This window comes from Kogia breviceps, chromosome 19 (assembly GCF_026419965.1).
Source record: "Kogia breviceps isolate mKogBre1 chromosome 19, mKogBre1 haplotype 1, whole genome shotgun sequence".
Lineage (NCBI taxonomy): Eukaryota > Metazoa > Chordata > Mammalia > Artiodactyla > Physeteridae > Kogia > Kogia breviceps.
In genome coordinates, this window is record NC_081328.1 from 56,309,579 (window position 1) to 56,315,310 (window position 5,732).

At 52.1% G+C, this 5,732-nt stretch overlaps 1 long non-coding RNA gene across 1 annotated transcript; it reads right to left on the reverse strand.

Moving 5' to 3' along the window:
- Positions 1–682: 682 nt before the first annotated feature.
- Positions 683–4,536, reverse strand: LOC136793280 (uncharacterized). The gene is made up of 3 exons (XR_010838352.1): positions 2,330–4,536; positions 1,946–2,220; positions 683–863 (listed from the first exon to the last, which is right to left on the reverse strand). It is a non-coding gene; the product is annotated as an uncharacterized lncRNA (long non-coding RNA).
- Between the last annotated feature and the right edge of the window lie 1,196 nt (positions 4,537–5,732).

Consider the following 5,732-nt stretch of genomic DNA (forward strand, 5'->3'; position numbering starts at 1 on the left):
TCTGTGTCTGTTTCTGTTTTGTAAATAAGTTCATTTGTATCCGTTTTTTTAGATTCCACCTATAAGTGAGATCATATGATATTGTCTAAGTGCTTTTTACATGTATTAGCTCAATAATGTTAAACACCAATCAACCCTCCCCAAACACAAAGAAAAAGCACAGGGAGCGTGCCCCATCGTCGTTGTCAGGATGGGGAAAAGCTTCCGTAACTGGCTTGAGACCGCACAGCCAGTGGAGATGCCGGGTTCGGAGCCAGCCTACCTGAAGGGTCGGAGGCAGCAGTCCTCACCGCCAACCACACTCCACTGCCGGTTACCCCGGTTACTCATTCCGTCCTCGTAGTACCTGACACGCAGGTGTCACTTCCCACCCGCTCACTTGCTTTTCTCCCGTGAGATGAGGAGACTGATGCTCTTAAGCAATTTGCTAAGGCCCATGCAGGGAGCTGGTGGCAGCCCAGCCAGGGGTCCAAGGCCCGTGACGCACTGTTTTCACTCCCCGGGCTTTGGTGCTGCGGTCCAAGCTCGCCCTCTGCGGCAGAGACTCCCACGCGGGTCCCGGGCGCGCGGGGCTCACCTGCGGCTCCGCGGGCCCCGGCGAAGCCCGACACCGCCCCCTGGCGGCAGGTGGGCGCCGGCGCGGAGCACGCCCGGCCCGCGGCGCGGCGCGCTGATTGGCCGGCGCGGATTCGGGCAGCTTCCCGGGGGCGCCGCGAGCAGCACCACCCAGCCGCGCACGGGGACGCCGGCGCGCTCTCCGGGGGCTTCCTCTTCCCTCCGGTTGTGTCCGGGTTCTGCGTCCGCCAGGGTCCAGGATGACAATCCGACACCAAGGCCAGCAGTACAGGCCGAGGATGGCATTTCTGCGGAAGGTGAGCGCGGTCCCATCACCTGGGCCCGGCGGGGCGCGGGGACCAACTCCGGGAAGTGCCGGCGGCGATGTGGGCACGGGCGGGGGGCAGCCCTTGTGGTCTTAATAACCACAGGACCTCAGTTTCCAGGCTGCCTCTTGGTCCATGTAGGGCGGTGAGGAGCCCCTTACCAGAAGCTTCCTCCCCACTGGGGCCGCACCGCCCTGGGGGTGTTCTGCCCTCCATACGCTCTTGCTCCCAGAGGCTCCCCGTAACCCCAGTGACCCACGGAGCGGGGGGGGGAACCTGCACACCTGCACAGGAATGCACGGGGTGTTGCCCTTCTTTCTTCCCCCGGCCCCCTTTCCAACCCCTACGGCCACTTCTGGGCGTCAGTCCTCCCACTGACCTACAGCGATAGGTTTGACAATTATCCCCATTTTACAGGTAAGGAAACTGAGGCGAGTAAGGACCAGCACTGGAAGAACGGTCGGTGTGATACAGTGAAGCTGGCCTCGCTACAATGCTAGGAACATAAAGTACAGAGTCTAGTGGGCAGGGGCTTCGGATTACTCCAGGAGCCGGGGAGGCCCAGCAGAGGAAGACCCTTGAATCTAAGCCTGAAGGATGCTGCATCGGGCCTTCTGCTGGGCCCAGAAGAGGCGGAAGGAAGACCCAGGCCGCGGGAGCAGCGTGCGTCAGAGCAGAGGTGTGTGCGAGTCTGGTGTGTTTAAGGCAAGTTGTTCCTTGTTGCTGGGATTTTTTATTTATTTATTTATTTATTTTGTGTGGTACGCGGGCCTCTCATTGTTGTGGCCTCTCCCGTCGCGGAGCACAGGCTCCGGACGCACAGGCTCAGCGGCCATGGCTCACGGGTCCAGCCACTCTGAGGCATGTGGGATCCTCCCAGACCGGGGCACGAACCTCTGTCCCCTGCATCGGCAGGCGGACTCTCAACCAGCGCGCCACTAGGGAAGCCCCGAACATGTTTTCACAAACATGATTTTCACAAACAGAATGTGGTGCATATACTTTAAATCATTAAATTCTGTTTAAAGAAGCAGAATTTTGCATCGCAGGCACACATTACTCACTGTTCAAGCAGATGGCTTCCTGAAGAAACCTGTATGACTTTGCGCGATGTGGCCCTCTCCATCAGACCTCCCTGACTGCTCCAGCTGTGATCTTTCTTCTTGTCAAGGTGCCCTCCGCAATCCAGTGCACCTGTGCTTCAGGCAGACAGAGACAGGGTCTCCCGAGCAGCCTTCTGGCTTCCTCTGCCCCCAGGGAGGAAAGTCTCTGGGTGACCACTCAGTAGCCTATCTTTCTGCCCCAGGTGCAACTTCACGGAGGTCCAGCTGGATGGGGGCTGTAAACAGAAAAGACTGAACCAAGTCAATTGCATTGTACTCCAGCTCAAGAAAGAATATGGGGAGAGCACCTCTGAAAGAGATGCTCAAAGAGACAAAATGGCTTACCTTGTCTCTAGCACCATGGATGAGAGTGCTTTCATCCAGGAAAATGAAGATCTAGCTAACCTGACAGGTACATCTGTAGGGTGAAGACACCCAATGCCATTAAACTTGGGTATCATTCTTGTTCTGATTCCATGCCATGTGTCTCCTCTATGATATACACATAGTATATGAATCTGGACTCCCATATAGATCTTCTTTCAAGAAGGAACACACTGTTGGTGAATAAAGTTTGCCAGCTGCCTGATAGTTACATTTTTCACTAGAAAGGAATTACCTTACATTCTGGGTTTATACATTGGTCCCTTTTGAGTTTGGTTAGCATTAGTGTGTCCTCCGGAGCCTGGTTATCTCTGTGCGAACGGTGTACGTTTCTGGCCCAGCAGGATGGAGGACCAGACACTGGAACAAGGACACTGTAATGTCTTGTTACTGCCATCCTTAGGCAGGTCCTGCTTGAAACTTTAAGTTTAATAACATACTAGTAAGTCACTTCAAAGCTCCCCTTGATAGAGGTTTGCACCAAACACATGAAATTGCCTTAAGAGCTTCTATTGTTACTTCAGCAGCTAAGTCATCATGAATAAAGCTGAAGACAGTCCCTGTACTAAATTTTATTCTATAATGTTAGGGCAAGTTTCGAGTGAATGTCACTTCATATATACATACAACATACTTAAGCGTTTCTTAGCTACATTCTATTTATAGAAGGAAATGTTAATCATGTTTTACTAAAGTAGGTCCTTGAACAAATGTCCAAAGTTTGTCATTCAGAAGCCCTGAATTGTAGAATTTCCACCTGGAACGATCCGTGTTTTTCAAAGTAATTATTCCTATTGCTTTATGAATAATATGCTGATTAACACGCTGATAATACTGGCGCAGTGCTGTTAAATTACTGTCCATGATGTACGAAGGAGGAAGGGTGAGGAAGGTTCACTTCCTTTTCCAAATGTTAACAGCTTGCAGTACTTCATTATTTATGGACCAATTTCTCCAATGTCTGTAAAACTGAAACTATCCTTACTGAAATCCAGTCAGGTGATTTTCAAAAAGTAGTTCTGAAATGTCTTTCGAGAAGTGAGAGTGACTCTTGCACAGGTCTGTGCTCACGTGAATGATTCCTTTATGTCAGCGTCTCCCAAAAATGTGTCTGGTCAAAACCGCGTTGGGGAGATATTAATAGGGTGTTACTCAAGTTTCTGTGGTCAAATGCTTGAGAAACACCCGGCTAAACAGTTAGGTGAGTTCCATTAATGCAGAGCTTCTCAGAACAATTTAATATTCTATCGGTAACTGTGGCAAGAGACCGCAGTTCAAATCCCAAACTTGTCCATCTTTTATTTTCCCCTCAGCAACACACTGCGGTGAAAGTTTCTTTCTATGAAACATTCCCCCAACACAATCTTATAGTGTCAGAGAAGGTAAATCCGGTTCACTAAAGAACATATGCCACAGTACAATCACACACAGTAGGACAGGATTACACACAGTAGGACAGGAACACATATGGTAGGACAGGATCACACAGTAGGATGGGATTCCCCCCCAGTAGGACAGGATCACACACAGGATAAGATGATACATAGTAGGACAGGATCCCACAGTACGACAGGATGGCCGATACCATCCTCACTTTAAAATCGAGGACACTTAAGTCAAAGTCTAGGCAGTCAGCGCCTGTAGCGAGCGCGGTCCTGGAAGTGGAAGAACCGCGGCCAGTGCTCCGCAGGGATCTAATCGCCAGGCCCACCTCCGGGCGAGAGCTCGGTTCTGAGCCTCACCTTCCCCGCCCCCCGCCCGGGGGAGGCCGTGCCGACCTTCCCGGCCGCCTTGTCCCCCGGCGCCCCGCTCCTTCCAGGGCGCAGGGCCTCGTCATGCGCCCCAAGTCCTCCCCCCGCATCTGCACACGACGAAACACGAAGACACACTTGTTTGTTTTAGCTACTTGACTGTTTTTCACACAGGCAGCCAGTCGTTCTCTCAGATGCACCAAGACAAGCCTAAATCACGTTATTTTTAGGTCGGGTTTCACCACGGCTCGAGGAGTTATAACGAGGAAACAAGTCCACAGCACTGGGGGTTCGAGGGGCCGACCCCGAGCCCCCATTTCAGGGAAGGGACCCCAAACTTCCGGGGTCCGCGCTGCCCACCAGCTCCCCCTAGGAGACCCACACCCACCTGGCGCCCGGGCCCGGAGGGGCGGGGTCGGAAATGGCCGCCGGCGGAAGTCCGCCGCCGGGAGCCTGCGCTTCCTCCCTAGGACTTTGGAGGTATCCGCGCCTCTATGGTCTGGGCCGGGCCCGGCCCCTATGCGGGAAGGGAGGGGGCGCTGGGGATCGCGGAACCCTTCCCTGCCCTTCTGTATCTGTGCGCACCTGGCAGCACTGCTAGCAGAGAGGCGAAAATGCCCTTCATCACGATGTTTAAAAATGGAGATGCAGGAACACAGTAGGGTACCCCTAAACTACCCATCAGTTTTCTAGCCGGTTTTTACCAGGCAGGCGCACATCCGTTTTTTAATGACGTGAAGTCTAGCGTTCATGCGATCACACAGCTGAAATGACCCTAAATAATTTTTTTGAAAAAGATTTTACACTGAAGTGCCTTTTGAACGTGAACCCCAGCCTGGGTGCTGGACCTGCGGCTCTTGTTTTTTTCTCCCAGGCGCAGCCCTCTTGTCCCCCTGTAACGGCAGGGAGGAACGGGCACACCTGTCCTTGCCTCGCACTGGGCCCCCCCCTGGCTCCCCTGTGGATTCAGAGGGTCACGTTAACAATTTTGAGACAGCACCCTCTTATTTGAATTTTCTGGTCTAAAAAGGGAAAACTATGCACGTACAAATACAGAATCTAGAAAAATTGGAATTGTCTAGGTATAAGAAACGTAATAGCACCCAACACAAACAAGGGCGTGGTGAAATTAGTTCATTCTGGGCAAACGGAATGTAAATATGCAATCCCGCTGAAAAACGGCTTTGCGCTCTGTGTCAGAAGCCATCGAAGAAGTAAGTTCAGACTCTGACACATGAGATAAACATCTCTGGAAAACTCATCCCAGGCCAACAATCCGAGAGAGAGGAAAAGCTGCATTTCTGAAGTGACTCTACCAGGGGCAGCTGTGATTGTGCTTGCCTAGCACCCAGTTTTCTCTGTTTCTGGTTTTAACACCATGATTTTTCTGTGGGAAACCAGCTAGCTCTCAGTTCACGACTGAGGCAGGCACAGGACGCAGTTCCTGGCCGATCCGAGGACCCTGGCATTGCATGGAGGTGAGGTGTGAAGTCAGAGGCCAGGCTGCCTGGGGCCCAGTCCTGGCTCTGCTGCTTAACAGGGGCAAAAACTTCTGCTTGTTATTTTTTTCTTTTTACTCATTTAAATTTTTTTTAAAAATTTTTTATTGGAAT